This window comes from Trichomycterus rosablanca, chromosome 5 (genome assembly GCF_030014385.1).
Source record: "Trichomycterus rosablanca isolate fTriRos1 chromosome 5, fTriRos1.hap1, whole genome shotgun sequence".
NCBI classification, from domain to species: Eukaryota; Metazoa; Chordata; class Actinopteri; order Siluriformes; family Trichomycteridae; genus Trichomycterus; species Trichomycterus rosablanca.
This window is the reverse complement of record NC_085992.1, coordinates 24,811,699-24,832,216: the sequence shown is the minus strand read 5'-3', so window position 1 is coordinate 24,832,216 and position 20,518 is coordinate 24,811,699.

The window sequence follows — 20,518 nt, the reverse complement described above, 5'->3', positions numbered from 1 at the left end:
AATTTCAATTAATAATGAATAGATAGAAGAGTCAAGTCTGTGTCAAGACATGTAAATGACATTGGCCATCAAAAGAGGCAATACTGGTATAAAAAGCTAAGGGAGATATAATGTATATAGTTACATACTCCTTGAGAGCACTGCTGTTGTTTCATTGTTTGCACCACTCTACTAGACTAAACACAGCAGCTTGAAGAGACCTAGCTGCTTTCTCAGCTTTTCAAATTCCCACATTTCAACTGTTGAGGCTGAAAAAGAGCTCAGGCTTGTTGCATAAGAGGGTACATCAGGCATCTCTCTATTGTTCTCATTCTCTTCAGTCTTGCCTCAACCAGAGACCTCCACAGCTTTATGACCTGCTCAGAATTACTCCTACTGAGTACATGCCACCCCTCTTCAGCCCCTTGGTAACCTAGTAAAATTGGTGGGAGGACAACTACTTTACAGTCCCTTACCTAAATGTGCTCTTCCTAATGTTACTCATTAGAGAGCTCCTCCCTTTCAGTAACTACATGGTAGACGAGGATAACAGGCTGAAGTCATTTTTAATAATTCATTCATTCATTCATTCATTCATTTATTAATTATCAAGATATCATTCAGACATAGAATTAGACATGGAGGATAAGAACATATCCTGAACAACTTTCAAAAAGCTGAGATATCTAGCTAAACATTTTAATCAGTATTCAAGACGAAAACAAAGTTTTCAGTTTAGTTCGGTTTTGTTTGATGTCCTATAAACCAGAATGTACATGGGTATATATATAATGGACAGAGAGCAACTAGTAAAACCCGCTCTGTATCACGCAACCTCTAAGCCACTAGCCTCGCCCGACTTGATCCTCCACCCATACCTCAAGGAAGACAAGCATCAAGGCTCTTCTCTGTACTTGCACCCAAGTGGTGGAACGAATTTCCCTTGTCTGTCTGAGCATCTTGCTGTCTTTAAAAAACTATTAAAAACCCACCTCTTTACTAAGCACTTAAGCTGACATGTACTTACTTACTCACTTACTTACTAACACTCTTATTCTTATTCATTTCCTGCAAAAAAAACCCCACCTTTGTTTCTAACAGGGTTTCAGCAGATTTGTGTTTTTGAACTGTTGTCTACTTAAACTAGAGTAAGGTAATGTCTACTATGGAAGCACTTCTGTAAGTCACTCTGGATAAGAGCGTCTGCTAAATGCTGAAAATGTAAATGTAAAATGTTATAGGTTTTTGTAAATTTAATATATTCTCTTGTTGTTTTACAAAGTCTACTAACATTTTTATTTTTTTTAAATACTTGTAAAACTGCTCTAGTTGTCTATAATTTTGACATACTACCCAGCCAAGCTATTATTTTAGAACAATATTCTAATAGAGAGGCACTTCAACTTATGCCACTCTGCTTATTCGTTCCAAATGCCAAATGTTTGCTCCTAAATTTAAATTATTGCTACTCACCAGTACTTTTGTATGAACAGACTTAATTTCTACAATTTACCGCTAATTTAAAAGCTTTATGTATTGGGCCACCATGATTTTATGGAGATTTGAATCTTATTCAGATCCTTCTGCACGAGTGGCTGCCCCAGAGGTCACTCTTGGGCAAACTGAGCGTTGGTGGTCATGCTTTCTCTGTAGTCTTTTAAGACTTTGCCAGACAGAAAGGTTTTTAAGACATCCAGACATGTTTTTTAAAGTCATTATTTGTAATACTTAATACTAAAAAGAAATAATTGAGAAAGATAACCAAAAATGTCTGCGTATTTCTGTAAATTACTTTTAACATTTACAAAGAAAAGAAACTATTCTCCTGTGTCAAAACTATAGATAAAGTAACTTAATAATAGTTGTGAATAGTGGTGAAAGTATACATATAATAAAAAACAATAACAATTTGATGGTGTACAAAGTCATTTAATGCCAATTAATTTTTTGGCATGGCCTCCTAAATACTTACTGATTATAATTAATTACAATTGCTGGTAGCTTCATCTCTGCTAAAAATGTAATTTCCTAAAATTGTATTTATTAACAAAGTACAAAGAAAAAAAATCCAATGTTTTTACTGACCAACTTATTGTACAACCCCAAATCAGAAAAAGTTGGGACAGTATGGAAAATGCAAATAAAATAAAAATGCAGTGTTCCTTACATTTACTTTGACTTTTATTTGATTACAGACAGTTTGAACACAAGATATTTCATGTTTTATCTGCTCAACTTCATTTCATTTATTAATAAACATCCATTCCTGCATTTCAGGCCTGTAACACATTCCAAAAAAAGTTGGGACGGGGGCAATTTAGGGCTAGTAATGAGGTGAAAAAAACTAAATAATGATGTGATTCCAAACAGGTGATGTCAACAGGTGATTGTAATCATGGTTTGGTACAAAAGCAGCATCCAGGAAAGGCTGAGTCTTTGATGAGCAAAGATGATCAGAGGATCTCCAGTTTGTCAACAATGTACCTCAAAGAAAGATTGGAAGGTATTTACATATTTGTCCCTCTACAGTGCATAATATCATTAAACGATTCAAGGAATCAGGAAGAATTTCAGTGCGTAAGGCCAAGGGCACAAGCTTAAGCTGAACACCCGTGATCTTTGATCCCTCAGACAGCACTGCATCAAGAACCGCCACTTAACAATAGCTGATATAACCACACGGGCAAGGGATTACTTTGGCAAACCTTTGTCAAGCACTACAATACAGAGTTGCATGCACAAATGCCACTTAAAACTTTACTGTGCAAAAAAGAAGCCTTATGTTAACCATGTCCAGAAGCGGCGTCGACTTCTCTGGGCTCTGAGGCATCTAGGATGGACCATCACACAGTGGAAATGTGTGTTGTGGTCAGATGAATCAGCATTCCAGGTCTTTTTTGGGGAAAATGGACGCCGTGTGCTCCAGACCAAAGACGAAAAGGACCATCCAGACTGTTATCAGCAACAAGTCCAAAAGCCAGGGTCTGTCATGGTATGGGATTGTGTCAGTGCCCTTGGAAAAGGTCATTTACACTTCTGTGATGGCAGCATTAATGCAGAACATTAAGATCTTAGAGCAACATATGCTGCCTTCAAGACGTCATCTTTTCCAGGGACGTCCATGCATTTTTCAACAAGACAATGCAAAACCACATGCTGCACACATTACAAAGGCATGGCTGCGGAAGAAGAGGGTACGGGTACTGGACTGGCCTGCCTGCAGTCCTGACCTGTCCCCAATAGAGAATGTGTGGAGAATTTTGAAATGAAAAATGCAGCAACAACGACCCCGTACTGTTGCACATCTTAAGACGTGTTTGCAGGAAGAATGGGACAAAATAAAAGCTGAAACACTAAATCACTTGGTATCCTCGGTGCCAAAACGTCTTTTAAGTGTGGTGAAAAGGAATGGCAACATTACAAAGTGGTGAATGCTTTACTGTACCAACTTTTTTTGGAATGTGTTGCAGGCCTGAAATGCAGGAATGGCTGTTTATTAATAAAAAGTATAAAATGTATAAAGTATAAAAGTTGAGCAGATAAAACATTAAATATCTCAGCTTCATCCTGTCTGCAATCAAATAAAAGTCAAAGTAAATGTAAGGAACACTGCATTTTTTTTTTTTTTGCATTTTCCATGCTGTCCCAACTTTTTCTGATTTGGGGCTGTATTTTTTAACTGTATTTTGTAAATATAAACAAAATTAATATTTGATAAAAAAGTTGGGACAGAGGCATGTTGACCACTGTGTTATATTAGCTTTCCTATTAATGACATGTTTTGAGAATCTGATTATCCTGTTAATGAGGTGCTATACATTTTACTAGGAGTCAGATGTGGACTTCAGGCAAGCCAGTCAAGCACATACACTCCAAGAAAAGACATCAGCAACACAATTTAGAGATCTAAAGTGTATTCTGATACATTCACAAAAACAGCATCCAAACTCTCCATGCATTGTTAATCTCTGCCTATAAAACACCTAATTACAGTATTACCATATATGCACATAATATCTGCACAATGCCCAATTGGAAAAGCTCTTTTCAGGCTCAGCCAGTAATTTAAAACCAAACACTTGCCTCCTTTAGGCATCTTTTTAAGCAGTGTGTTCTTTTCAACAATGAAGAAATCACTAAAGCCTGAACAAGCAAAAATACAGAGCATACCCAGAGTTCCTTAAGACTTAACAGAAGCCTCATGCTACACAAGGCAATGCAAGAAGAACAGAACCATTTTCCCAAGAGATCATTAGCAGAGTAATTTAGGGATGTGAAAGGGATTATTCCTCTCCACTCACTAATACACCGTTGTAAACACGGTGTTGCTGTCTCACACATACAAGACCCGGGTGCTGCTAAAGGCTTCTCTGGTTTTGTAAGCCCATCGCCTAATGGAGGAAGTTAATTGTGTTGGTTGTAAGGCCACCTGTCACATCAGCCTCATTTCCATAGCAATGGGCCAAGGGTGTTATGGACAGCATGCCTCAACCACGATAATCATTTCTGTCTGATGTTAAGACAGCCTAAACTCAGCCACAACAAACACTGATGATAAAAAAATTACTTTATTTAAAAATGAAATGAACAAGGATACAATTGGATACAGCAGTCAGTAAACTTAGTGGTACAGATGTGGCCTAAAATCGTTTACAAAAAGAATTATTTTCTAAAATTGTGTTGAAACTATTACTTATACATATAAAAAATACAAAAATGGCTTGAATAAAATAATGGTACCCATACGTATTTTGTAGCACAACCTTTGGAGGCAATGCCTGCAATCAAGCAGTTTCTATAATTCTGGATAAGATTTCTGCACTTCTCTTCTGCTTGTCAGACCCACTCTTCTTCAGCAAACTCTTTCCAACAATGTTCAAAAGAATCCTCATAGCAGGATACTTCAGAATGTTTTTTTTTTATATATGGAAACCTTTGACCCAAGACTTGACCCAAGGCGCAGCATTGTGACGGTGAGCTGTACGTTCTGCTCCTATATGCCTTGGTGGTCTTCTAATTTCATTGTGCACTGCATAAATTCATGGCTCCCAGTGCCTGAGGAAGCAAAGCATGACTGAGTCTACCCCAAAACATCACTGAGCCTCTTCCATGTTTCCTAAAAGCCATGGTGTCCTTTGCAAGCTTCATTTTTCCTCCTGTGGTTTGTTAACATGCAACAAGCCAAACAAAGTGGCTTTTTTGTGTCTCACTTGTAAAGAAGTGGTCCATCTGGGATATTCTTGGTTATTGTCTTTTTCTTATCTCTTTATTAAACTATCTGGTTTTCCTTTTGTTTGCCATATTCAAGGTGATACAGTGGTATAACCAGCAGGATCAGTTTACTCTTTCAGACTAGTTATATAGCTGATTATAAAGTTAAAATCACCTAAAATTTATTATAATAATTCAATAAAAAATCAGCTTGAGCCATCAACACAAAACAATTACTTTTAAAAATTAACAGATACCAATAATTTGCCCAAGCTGTGTTAGCATGGCTTTGAATAATATACAACAACTTGACTATTTTCAAAACTTTTAAAAAGCACCTTAAAGTGCAAAGCAAAGACACACATTAAAGATATAACAGTTAAAGCAATCATGATTGGGTAAAAAAGAAGAACCCTGTCTCCTCTCCCTGTCATTCCCAAACAGCAGTGGCCAATTCACTGGCTCTCACTGAGAGGCAGGATATCACAAACAATATCCTACTAGCTTCTGTGGGGAAATGGGTGACATTATTAAGCCATTTACAATAATACGGGTAGCAGGAACCCTCTGAAAGAGTTAGGTTAATCGTCACTTGATGGCTTAGACAGTAGTAAAGTGGTAGCAATGACAATAAGTCGACTCACCTCACCTGAATCAGCAGGAATAGTTGGTTGTGGGTCAGCCGGTTAAGATGATCAACAGCTGCATATTCTGAGAATTCTGTATTTGTATCTGGTAATTTGTTACTGTTGGCTGACTAATATAGTCTCCAGATTGGCACAGCATTCTACATATAATAACTAATAACTAAGTAGAAACTGAGAAACACATATAAGTCAAACACTGGTGCAGGGTTTGTTTATAGTGTTTATATTTAAATTTACAAAGATACTGACACTAGGAAAACCATCACCAAGAATAGATTTTACCACTGTGACCATATCTGAACACACCTAGCACTAAGCTAAGCTAAAACTAATGCTTATATGAACTATGGTAATTAGGTTGCCCCAGAAACAAACTTTGCCCAAAGTAAAAGATAATAAAATTTGACATATACTAAATGTCACTGAGTGCCGCTGAATTATGGGTACAGTGGACAGGATTATGACATGTAGCTGAGCATTTACCTCCTTAGCACTGCTCATCGTTTTTTTTCTTCCCGTCTTTTCTTATGATGCATTTAAAATGCTAATAACTGGTTTATTATGTGCTCTGTCAAATGCAAATGTGTTTTACTGCTACAGCGTTGGGCGAGCAGAAACATTAGCATATCTTATGTCTTCCTTCTTAGCATTTGGTGCTGGAGCTAGTACAATGAAACAATGCTATAAATTATATTAACGCTCACATTAGACAAACAAGCCAAAATGTTGTTGTGTTTAAAAACATACAGCGAGGTTGCTGGAGCAAATGAAGGCGTCTGACTTTGCTAACATATGGTGCACCCATTCCGTCAAACCTACACCAGTGCAACATTAGCTGGAAGTGTCTTCAGAGCAGACAGAGTCCAAAAATTATTGTACTAATAAACATTTATGGCATACAATGAGAAAATCTTGCAAAATGAAAGCCTAAAATGCTTAAATGCCATCTTAAATGTCCAGGTTTACTCAAAGTGTTTAATGTTGCATTTCCAATTTTCATCTACAGATAAATTATTATTTATTATTAGAGTAATACAGGTATATATCAGTTTATAGCATAGTTTAAACAAACTTTTTTGACTCCTAGTATTTCTCAGCATTCTTGTAATCTAAACACATGTTGAAAACTTTTTATTGATTGTTCCATTGATCTTCAGTAAGCTTTATCCTGATTGTGATTGTGGAGGGTCCATGGCCTATACCAATAACAACTTTGTTGGCTCTGTTCCAGCATGACTGTGCTCTATGCACAAAACAAGGTCCATTGAGACATTTACATTTTCGGCATTTAGCAAACGCTTTTATTCAAAGTGACTTACAGTACTGTGACAGTATATTATCTAAGCAATTGAGGGTTAAGGACCTTGTTCAAGGGCCCAACTGTGGCAACCTGGCAGTGGTGGGGTTTGAACCAGCGACCTTTTGATTACTAGTCCAGTACCTTAACCACTCGGCTACAACTGCCTACAAAGTTTAATATGTTTGTTGTAAAGTAACTTGAGTGGCATACACAGAGCTCTGACCCCAACCCTACTGAATACCTTCGGGATAAATTAAAACTACGGTTATAAGCCTTTTGTAAGGTTGTTACAGCCATGAAGGAAGGCTATAATGAAGGGCGTCAGTGCAGGGACTCTGTTATAATGCCCATGGTTTTGGAATGACCTATGGTCAGGTGTCCACATACACCATGTAAGATCTTTATACTCAAGAGAAAAACCTGAAAGGCTGGGCCCTGTAGTCTCTTTTCTCAAACATAATCTAAATATTAATTAATTAATTAAACCAACAAAAGTAACAAAAGGTCTCTTTTCTTCTCTATTCTAAACTATTTTTGGCCTGAAATAATCGATTTAAAATAATATACAGCAGTTTTTATTTCATCATGCATACCTATTCCTATTATCTTCCTATTATACTTCCTATTATCACAGATACAGAGCTGAAGTTGTTCTGTAGCCTCTGAATTCTTGATCCATCAATCAAGATCCTTAACCACAGAACAATACTTGTGTCCCCACTGTAATTCTCACACCCAAGTCTGTTCTCTGGAAGAAAAGCTTCCTCTTAGGCAGATGGCCTACAGTCTACACAGACAAGAGACCTGTGCACAAGGAAGCAATGCAGAGGCATATGGCTGCAGCCATGACCACAGGTGTCCCTTAATGACTGTTAGATCCTACAATCTAATCTCTAGGCACAACTAATAAGAATTAGAACATAAGAAATTGCAGAATTTTATAATCATTCTGTAGTATATACTTTCCATATGCAATCTAATAAATGTCCACTAGTCTTTTTTTTATTAGAATGAAATTGAAAGTTTGCATGTCATCTCATGTGGCAGTAAGCTTTAGAGCAGGGAGTCCTAACCTGTGGTCCATGAGATGTTTGCAGCTTGTAACATGTTGGGTGCAACTGGCTATATTGTAGGGCTATTACACAGATATGTTAAAGTATGCACACGGCTCACATAACTGGCTTTTGGCCATTGATGTGCTGTGCGTCCCAGAAAATAAAAAGGCTAAGAACTACAATTGTAAGTTTCCTTCGTTCTCTGTTAAATACTTAATATCCTATTTTTAATGAAATGAGAAATATCTAACCACAATCGATTTGCACAGTGGTGAGGTGGATAGCGCTGTTGCCTCACAGCAAAAAGGGCCTGGGTTTGATTCTCCAGCTGGGTGGCCAGGGTTGTTTCTGTGCAGAGTGTTTTCTCCCTGTGTCCATGTGGGTTTTCTTCAGGTACTTCATACACATTCACACACACACATTTTTAGTAGCTCCAATTAACCTGACTGCATGTCTTTGGCCTGCGGGAGGAACCCGAAGCTCCTAGAAGAAATCCACCCAGAGCCAGGGAGAACGTGCAAGATCCACACAGAAAGGTCCCAGAGTTCTCCACATGAGAATCGAACCCAGGACCTTCTTGCTGTGAGGCGACAGTGCTACCCACTGAGCCACACTAATTTCTTAAAATTATGCTTTAAATTATCATTGAACTGCAAAATGCTGTTACTTATACACAAATGAACCAAAACATTAGGGCAAAGCACTACCTATGTTGTAACCGTTGTGCATATCACAGTTGGGGATATAAAAAATTGGGCTGATGGTAACTCCCAGTACATATGTTGAATGCAGCAGAAATGGGCAGCATAAAGGCCTGAGTGACATTGATAAGAGCCAAATCATAACTGGGTTGAAGTATCTCAGAAACAGCAAGGTGTGCTCAAATGGCAGCTGTGGTACCCATCCACAGTGGTCTAAGAAGCGACAAGCCATGAACTGATGACCAGTTTTTAGGTGGCCAGAATTCACTGATGCCAGAAGAAATAAAAGCTATGGCATCTGGTATAGACCAAGAGAAGATCTGCTGTGGCACAAACTGCTAATAACTTTATTAGTGGTGATGAGGTGTCAATGTCAAATGCCAAATCACCAAGATCATGTGAATGGCTAATCATGTGTACATTACCCATGGACGACATGGCAGCAGGATACACACATCCACCTTGCACATTGCTAGAGCTGGGAGCTAATTAGCACTGTTATGTGGAGATTTAGTTTTACAATAAAGTTGCACATTGGTGCATCAAGTGGTGTTGATGCCACCTGCCCTCTGTTACTGACTATGTGGAGTTTCACATGATTTCCCTGTATACACATACTGGTCACCACAACCCAGACCAGCACCAAAATCTATAAGCTTGGAAAAATAATTTAATATAAATTGAGCTAAAGTTGAAATGTGAATTAAAAGCACATTGATGTAGTTTGTGAAACTCATTGGACAATGAACCACCAGTTAATTAGCTGACACGTGAAGCCAGGTGTGCTGGGAGTTAAGACTGGGAATAAATACTGTGCCAGATACTTGTATATACATGCTGGGCATTTGTCGCAGCAGCATCTAGCAGATTGCAGTAAAGGAACCTAGTGCCAACCCCCCTGTACCTTTTCCATCTGTACTATAAGACCTGCTTGCCCTGACAATGAGGTGACCATGTCTTTCCCTGTACACAAACAGAGGGCTCGACTGTGGTGTGTATGTGTGTTAGGGGTATGCACAAGGGGATATGCATTAATAAGCAATAATCTCACATCTCAAAAGCCTTATACATAATGTATTGCTGAACCAATTTACATGGTGTTGAATCCTTTGGGGTGGGATTATCCATTGCATTAGTTTATTGATATTCCACCCTCCTCTCCCACTCTAGCCGGCCTTTCACTCGTTATTCTTTTTTTTTTTGGTCCCTGTTTTGTCATGGTTGTTGTACTGCTCAGCACAACTGGTCCCATAAAAAACTCCAAACAGCTTAATTGCTGGGTTGTTAAAGATTAGCGTGTTCTGGGTGGGGGTGGGTGGTACTGTAGTGGGAGCTATGGATAGAGGGTCTGTGGAAACGAGGTGGGAGATAATAGGAAGGGTGGAGATGAGACCAGAGTCTGGATGGGGAAGCCCCAAGTAAGACACATGCTCATCAAGTATAGCATTGCCAACGCAAATGGCCAGTTAAATTCCCCTCTGAATTGCCACCAATTATGTATTTGAGATTTGTTAGGGTCAGCAGAAGGGCTGTTACCGAGAACCTCGGCGCGCACGCTTCAGAAGCAATGTTTTCATCCTGCACTGAGAATACGGGTGTCAAGGAGTGAGTCCTCAATTACCTTCTGAGCGGCGTCTGCTTTGAAGAAACACTCACTATGTTAATGTTGCCATTATTGTAACAGCACCTGGATCCTTACTGATGCAGATTGAAAATTGGGCTGTTTCATGTCGGTATATATATACATACATACATACATTCATACATATATATACCAATCAGCCATAACATTAAAAATACCTCTTTGTTTTTACACTCACTGTCCATTTTGTCAGCTCCACTTACCATATAGGAATAGTTTTACAATTACTGACTGTAGTCCATCTGTTTCTCTGCGTGCTTTGCTAGCCCCCTTTCATGCTGTTCTCCAATGGTCAGGACTCTCCCAGGACCACTACAGGGTAAGTATTACTTGGGTGGTGGGTCATTCTCGGCACTGTAGTGACACTGACATGGTGGTGGTGTGTTAGTGTGTGATGTGCTGGTATGAGACACAGCCAGATACAGCAGCACTGATGGAGTTTTTAAATTCATCACTGTCACTGCTGTGACCACTGATGACGGTCTAGAAGATGACCAACTTAAACAGCAGCAATAGATGAGCGATCGTCTCTGATTTTACATTTACAAGGTGGACCAACTAGGTAGGAGTGTCTAACAGAGTGGACAGTGAGTGCACATGGTATTTAAAAACTCCAGCAACGCTGCTGTGTCTGATCCACTCATACCAGCACAACACACACTAACACACCACCACCATGTAATTGTCAAAAGGTATGTAGAGAAATAGATGGTCTACAGTCAATAATTGTAGAACTTCAAAGTGGTAAGTGAAGCTGATTAAATGGACAGTGAGTGTAGAAAAAAAGGGGTGGTTTTAATGTTATGGCTGATCAGTGTATATATATATACAGTGTATCACAAAAGTGAGTACACCCCTCACATTTCTGCAAATATTTCATTATATCTTTTCATGGGACAACACTATAGACATGAAACTTGGATATAACTTAGAGTAGTCAGTGTACAACTTGTATAGCAGTGTAGATTTACTGTCTTCTGAAAATAACTCAACACACAGCCATTAATGTCTAAATAGCTGGCAACATAAGTGAGTACACCCCACAGTGAACATGTCCAAATTGTGCCCAAATGTGTCGTTGTCCCTCCCTGGTGTCATGTGTCAAGGTCCCAGGTGTAAATGGGGAGCAGGGCTGTTAAATTTGGTGTTTTGGGTACAATTCTCTCATACTGGCCACTGGATATTCAACATGGCACCTCATGGCAAATAACTCTCTGAGGATGTGAGAAATAGAATTGTTGCTCTCCACAAAGATGGCCTGGGCTATAAGAAGATTGCTAACACCCTGAAACTGAGCTACAGCATGGTGGCCAAGGTCATACAGCGGTTTTCCAGGACAGGTTCCACTCGGAACAGGCTTCACCAGGGTCGACCAAAGAAGTTGAGTCCACGTGTTCGGCGTCAGATCCAGAGGTTGGCTTTAAAAAATAGACACATGAGTGCTGCCAGCATTGCTGCAGAGGTTGAAGACGTGGGAGGTCAGCCTGTCAGTGCTCAGACCATACGCCGCACACTGCATCAACTCGGTCTGCATGGTCGTCATCCCAGAAGGAAGCTGACGCACAAGAAAGCCCGCAAACAGTTTGCTGAAGACAAGCAGTCCAAGAACATGGATTACTGGAATGCCCTGTGGTCTGACGAGACCAAGATAAACTTGTTTGGCTCAGATGGTGTCCAGCATGTGTGGCGGCGCCCTGGTGAGAAGTACCAAGACAACTGTATCTTGCCTACAATCAAGCATGGTGGTGGTAGCATCATGGTCTTGGGCTGCATGAGTGTTGCTGGCACTGGGGAGCTGCAGTTCATTGAGGGAAACATGAATTCCAACATGTACTGTGACATTCTGAAACAGAGCATGATCCCCTCCCTTCGAAAACTGGGCCTCATGGCAGTTTTCCAACAGGATAACGACCCCAAACACAACCTCCAAGATGACAACTGCCTTGCTGAGGAAGCTGAAGGTAAAGGTGATGGACTAAACCCAATTGAGCACCTGTGGCGCAACCTCAAGTGGAAGGTGGAGGAGTTCAAGGTGTCTAACATCCGCCAGCTCCGTGATGTCATCATGGAGGAGTGGAAGAGGATTCCAGTAGCAACCTGTGCAGCTCTGGTGAATTCCATGCCCAGGAGGGTTAAGGCAGTGCTGGATAATAATGGTGGTCACAAAATATTGACACTTTGGGCACAATTTGGACATGTTCACTGTGGGGTGTACTCACTTATGTTGCCAGCCATTTAGACATTAATGGCTGTGTGTTGAGTTATTTTCAGAAGACAGTAAATCTACACTGCTATACAAGTTGTACACTGACTACTCTAAGTTATATCCAAGTTTTATTTCTATAGTGTTGTCCCATGAAAAGATATAATAAAATATTTGCAGAAATGTGAGGGGTGTATTCACTTTTGTGATACACTGTATATATATATATATATATATATATATATATATATATATATATATATATATATATATATACGTATAAAACAATTAACCATATTTTTCATCAAATACTTCCAAAATGGCATTTTAAAGAATATTTTTTTGTTTATTGTGTTTATTGTGAGTACTGTGGTGGAAAAACCCTTAATAAAATACCTCAAATACTGGATTGTGAGTAATCTTTTCTGCAGAAAAGGATCACGCAGACCGAGTCTCACACAGACGCTCCGTGTATGCGATAACAAATGATAAATTACACATCTTTTTATACTGTTGTCAGTGACCTTGTAGGACAGTAGAAGATTCCACAGTTAACACAGTAGCTGGTCTAAATCAGCTCAAACTGGAGGTCATACATACATGCAATTGACGCACTTATCACGTACACCATGTACACATCCTACATTCTACAGTATTGTAGCAGTATTCTTGGAATATGACAACTGGCAAAAATACCCTAAGCAAATCTACATTTTCTAAGTAGCAGTTGATTATGTATTAATACTTGCAATGTAAATCAACATTTTTCTCTCACAGTACAATTTGCCAGATTTATATGTAGTTCAAACATCATTGTTATTATTTAAATACTGTAATTTATAACATGTAATTTATTTTAAATATATAAATATAAAAAAAAACAATCTTTGATTTCTAAACTGTTTGCGTAACAAATAGTACACTACAATAAGAAGAAAATAAAAATATCAAAATGAGAAATGAAGTGCTCAAAAAAGGGAGAAAAAGTAAAGAAACATTAAGCAGAAATATGACAAATGATAAAAGGGTAAATACACTGGGACTTAATAACACCTGAATACATTTAAAATAAATATTTTTATGTAGCATTTGTAAAATTTGTAAAAACATCACTTGTGAGAAGATGGTAGCAGTTTTTATGTAATATATAACTTAAAATTTTAAGGACATAGGCCTCTTTTCTAATTATCAGTAAACATATTCTTAGATATAACTATTATGAATATTAACTATTCCATTCTTACATCTTAATTTGTCCTTAAAGTATCAGATGTACCAGCTAAATAAATGTTGATGCACCTAAACCTTACCTAAGCACTATTTCTATTTAATATCAATTAAATGATTGATTTTATGATTAAATGATTGAGTCCAAAATAATCAGTTTCATTTAACATTGCACTCCTTTAACGGGAGATGAAATTAACCTGCTACAAAGAATTTTTAATGAAATAAATAAATCAAATATTAACAACAGTTTACAGTGAAATATCCAAATATACAAAACAATGAACAGTATAATAAGTAACCAGGACTAATGGCAACATATTATCAAAACTTTAAATCCAATTTTGGGTGGCACAGTGGGCACTGTCACCTCACAGCAAGAAGGTCCTGAGTTTGGTTCCCAGGTGAAGTGGTTAGGGTCCTTTCTGTGTGGAGTTTGCATGCTTTCCCCATGCCTGTGAGGATTTCCACCAGAAGCCCCAGTTTCCTCCCACAGTCCAAAGACATGCACTCAGGGTAATTGGAGCTACAAAATTGTGTGTGTGTGTGTCTGTGATAGACTGGTGACGGAGTGTTTCCTGCCCAGTGAACTGTACCCACCGCAAGCATGAATAGGATAAAGCGGTGGTAAACCAGACAATGAATAAATGAAAATCCAGTTTTATAAATGCCTGTAATAAAGCCTACAGCAATATATACATTTATATATTATTATTAAATATTATTATATTTATTTAGTGCAATGCTTGTGAATTTCTTTTAAAGGTAGGTATGCTGAAAATAATGTGCCACTTAAAATAAATTATTACATTATTACAAATTACATTATGATTAATTATTGCTTAATTTATTTAATAATTAGAAGGAAAAAATAATAAAATACACGAATGGCTTTATTGGTGTTATACCAGGCATTTGATGGAACGCTACAGGATTGTTAAATTAATTAAATAATCATAATCCTAATAAATTCAAATTAAACACAGGCTTATGCACATAAAAGGCAATTATGCAAATCCAATTTGCTGTTGCAGTTCTTATAATGATTATAATTTATTATAATTTACTACACAATAGGAAATATATTTGTTATATTTGTATATGTTTGTTATAATATGTTTGTTATAAATAGTTGCAAATTAAATTAAGGAAAACCAGAGTAATAATAGTGGTAGAACTGGAATTATTAGGAATAGTAGTAGTAGTAGGAATAGTAGTAGTAGCAGTAATAGTAATTATACTAATAGGAATGGTTGTAGTAGTAGTAATATTAATAGGAATGGAAGATTAGTAAATGTAGGAAGCACAAGTAGTAGTAATATTAGTAGTTGGAATACTATTAGGAGGATATTATATTATTATATATTAGGAGGAGGAGGAAGAGTAATAGTAATTGTAGTAGCAGTAGTCATAAATAGTAGTAGTAAAAGTAGTAATGAGCAGTAGCAGCAGTAGTGGTTGTAGTAGTAGGTATAGCAGTAGAAGTGGTAAAATTGTTATGAGTAGTAGTAGTAGTAGTAGTAGCAGTAGTAGCACACTGTAACACCCTCGACGGGGCGCAGGGCAGACACACATACACACACAAACTCAGATAATACTTTTTTGATTAAAACAATGCATATCTTCAACCATAACACAGCATTTATGTATTACATAGCAGGTTTGTATATATCATAGTAAGATCATACAGTTCTACTATAAAATATGTGTACATTTACATACATATTTACATATAAATGTTTTAAATAAAACAAAACTGAGCTTATGGTCTGATTAAAAAAACTTGATGCCAGTAAGAGACCGGCAAGAGAGATTAATGTTCCCGATCTGCTGCATGTGTGATGGCTGGGGTGGGATGTGTAGCTGAGCCACGGCTCTAAACCCATCAAAGTGCCAGTGTGTTTAATTGTTGGCTCATCAACAAAACGGAGCATCCTTACTACGCTCACTCATTACCGCTGCTCTGACTTTACTCACAATACATCAAACAACTACGAGGCAGCACACATCACGCAGGCCCAGGAAACGGGCCTCATAATTGCAATCATATATGTGTGGTTTTAGCGGGTGCCATACTGTACCATTAGTTTCACAAATAAGTAATAATTTGCTAATGACAACATTATGTTGAGTCAGTTTAGGGGCAATTAAAGTGAGTGATATTTACATATGCCTAATGAATCATGGTGCTGTGGCAGCTTGAGGAAGGCTCATGAATATTCATCCAGGCATTCGCTATGGCCTGCCTGCAGTTTATAAACTGAATTATGGTTGATTTGCCCTTTTAAAAAATGAACACAGGCGCATCTCCCTCAAGGAGCGAATGAACAATAAAGGCTGATTATAAAAATGCTTTTGGTGGTAAAACGCCCGTGAGGAAATCAAAGCCTGATTTTTATAGACTTCCACAGCTTTAAGAAAATACAGCACACACACAGTTTAGTGTATGGTAAAGGGGCCGTCTGCATCACACCCTCTTTCTTCACAATCCCCCTACTGTTATTAGCAGGCATACATCAGTGAGGTCACCTGTGTCAACCTAGAATTCGGTCCAGTATAAAGAATGGCTATATATATATATATATATATATATATATATATATATATATATATATATATATATACTGTATGTATATATATATATATATATATATATATATATATATATATATAAATAATTCAATAACATGTCTCAACCTGCCCAGAATTTTACTGGTTACAGGGCACTTTTCTGGCACTTTTCTTAAAAGATCTTGTAAAATCTAAGTTTAGAGTTGCTAATTGGGCTCTGTTAATTGCAATATGTGTGTTTTGAACCAGTTCCATCCAATTCCCATAGTAGATTATTAATTGTGAACACCAACATCTGCCTTGCTGAAAGACATTTGATCAGGTGCTCTGACACTTTAACACCTCTTCAGCTCTCGCTACAATCAGCCTGTTTCTGTTCTGTTTCAAATATAGTCACCACACCTGTTTTAAACTGAGCATGTTGTTACCATTTTACATATGTAAGTTGAACTAAAGAATAGATTTTAATACATTTATTTTATTTCCAATGTCAACTGCAGCAGTTTAGAGTACTTTTGGTTTGTCAAGCATTCTGGGAAATACTTGATTATAAGAAATAACACTCTTCTTGTATTGTAAACGTAATTCCAAATATATATCAAGCTTTAACACCAATCTTTAGTGCCAAATCTTTGTTTATTTAAATAGATAAAACAGAAGTACAGAATTGCATTTTAGCAATTTAGCTAAGAAAATCCTAAAATTGCAATGGTGCTCGCCCAGGGGTGGATTTGAACACCAAACCCCTGTGTACCACTCTTACCCCTTTTCCACCAAAAAAACCGTGGTTCTTGAACCGGTTCTGTTCGGGTTTCTCTGAACCTTGGTGTTCTGTAGAGAACCGACGCGCGTTTCCACCAGTTTTTAAGAACCAAGCAGCGTCATCATCGGTGGCCGTTACTTACTAAGAGTTAAGGAGAAGTAATAATAACATGACGGAGTGTGTGGATTATGTGCAAGCATTTGTGCTGCTGTTACAGATGTTTGTTTTTATGTAAAAAGCAGCGATCTAACTACCTGTGATAAGAAGACGTGACGTGTTTGTCTCAGTTGTTGTTTTCTTTAGTTTATTGACGTGAGAGGAGTTTTGCGCTTCGCTTTCACCGCGACTCTCGGCGCAAATAGCCGATTAGCTCAGCGCTCGACTCGAGCGGTGAAACATCATTAAAGTTCCACTGGAGTTTAACTTTAAGTTTAACTGGATTCACTTCATGTGTGTTTATGCAGCTCGGGGAGTTGAAAAAGCTTCACGCTTTTTTTTTCCACGTTAAGCGTGTTTCGTTCTGTCCGGGTCACTTTTATCTCGTAATATCACACAGTTCACCTTTTTAAAGGCGCTTTGAAAATATAAGCGGCAAACTGGTTCAAAATGTAATCAGGTGAAGTTTAAAAGATCAAAATGCAGCATTAGGCTCCATATGAGACCCCAGCGGACAGCATTGTTGCTAACGCACTATGCTGTACAACATGACACGCCCACTGACGGACGTCACGGTTCGGGCTGAAAAACCAAGTATTCTGTGGTGCCAGATTGGCTCGCTAGTTCACTGTCTGGAACCTTTTTTTTCCGGTGGAAACACGCGGAACCGGTTCAAAATCAAGTTCGGGAACCGGAACGGTTCCGTGCCGCGTCGGTGGAAAAGGGGTATCAGGTGCCTTTACTGGGTGAGCTACCAGACCGATTAGGAATAGGACCCAAGTGCTTAGTAGTCTGATCGTAGAACAGACAATTTAACTAAAAAAACAAAAGACTCTCGTTACTGAGCAAATGCTCTACCATTCAGCCACACAGGCTCTCTAGAAACTGATTCGACTCAGGTGGATAAAAAGCAATAAGCTCAAACAGTTACAAAAAGAAAATACATAAGCCACCCGTTTTGGGGAAATGTTTGAGCGGGAAAAAAACAAAGAACAAAGGACTGCCAGGGGAAAGACTGGCCCTCTCAAGATTTATAATAATAATAATAATAATACATTTTATTTATATAGTGCTTTCCAAGATACTCAAAGACGCTTTACATTTTACATAAAAAGCTAATAATCATAAAAACAACACAAACTATACAAATCGTAGTACAAAATTCACACACCACATTAATCATCAAGATAATAATTAAAACATACTAGGAGGAAGAAGAAAAAACAGTATTAAGACATTTCATTTAAACATATAAGCAAGAATATGAGAGGTATAGAGAGAAGAGGGGGAGAGTAGAAAAACAAACAGCAGTAAAACATATCTAAAAGAATAGAAAATGTATAAATAAAAACAATTACATTGTAACAAGTTAAATGCAGCTCTAAACAGGTGGGTTTTGAGAAGTGACTTAAAAGTGGACATATCAGGACAGTCTCGTATGTGTTTAGGGAGAGAGTTCCATAGGGAGGGAGCAGCTATAGAAAAGGCCCCATCACCCCAGGTCCGGTGCTTAGTCCTAGTAGGTATGATTAGCGTCAGAAGAGCAAAGGCTACGGGAAGGAGTATGATGATGATGGAGCAGGTCAGTGAGGTAGGAGGGGGCCTGATTATGGAGGGCTTTGTGAGTAAATAGAAGAATTTTTAACTGAATACGTTGAGCAACAGCAACAGAAAGCCAATGGAGTTTTTGTAGAACAGGTGCAAGATGATCACGAGAGCGAGTAAGGAGACGTGCAACTGAGTTCTGAATACACTGAAGTTTTTTTAGGATTTTGTTAGATGTACCATAGAGGATGAGGAAAAGAAGAAATTTTAACAGCGGTCTTTCCCAACAGAAAAGTGAAACTACAATAAATTAACTGAGAGAATGAAGAAACTTAATATGTACTAACTTATATACAGTATATTATATATATTATTATATTATATTATATTATAATATATATATTATTTTTTTATTCCTTTCTTTCTTTTCTTTCTTTATTTTGCAAGAGAGAGAGAGAGAGGAACTTGAGACCAGAGAGAAATGAGGGTGAGAGTGAAAGCTCTCAGTCCTCTACCCAGATTACCGGCTGTGTGTGTATTTGCTCACTTGAGACAAAGAACCAGCAAGTTCTGGCTGCTTCTCTGTCTCTTTATAGACCTGTGCACAGGTGCTGTGTGTTAGGCCTGATTGCCGGCTCGCTGTTGATCCCTAGTGGCTGGAGTCTGCCTAGCCTCAATACCACCCCTTACAAAAATGGAACATAAGCTCCTGTTCATTAGTTTTCTACAGCTGTCATTTTTAATTAATAAATAATTTTATATTTTAGTGACTGGTGTTTTTCCACTGAAATGTTATATTTAAGTTATTGTTATACTTTTTGCTCAATGTTATCTTTATGTTCATTTGTTATCCTTTCATTTGTAACAAATGATCCACTCATTCATTCATTGTCTGTTTTACACACATTCACACACACTCATACTCTCTCTCACACACACACACACTGACTGCATGTCTTTGGACTTGCAAAAGGAAACCGGAGCACCCGGAGATAACCTATGCAGACAGAGGGGAAACATGCAAAATTCGCACAAAAAGGACCCTGGCCACCAAACCGTGGAGTCAAATCCAGGTCCTTATACAGTGTTATAGTCTGCAATGTAAAATAACAAATAAATAAATAATGAAGATTTTTATTAATCTACTTTTTAAGTATTAAGCAACCTTATTACTTAAAAGTGAAATGCAATAAAAAGATTTTGGGACTTTTTCATTTTCCAGAACCTTTATTTAACTGACAAAAGTACACAGATTTCCAGTGTTTTTAGTGTTTTACTTTATTTGATGCCTGTAACACACTAAAAAATGGAACAGAGGCATGTTTACACATGTGTAAGTCACCCATGTAGTGAGTGCTAATGCACCTTCATACCATGACTTGTCACTGATAACAGTCTGGATGGTCCTTATGATTTTTGGGATAGAAAACCTGACATCCCTTTTTCCTGAAAACAAAAATTTGGACTCACCTGACAACAGCAGATTTTCACCTTGCCCTACACTGAGTGAGATTTTTT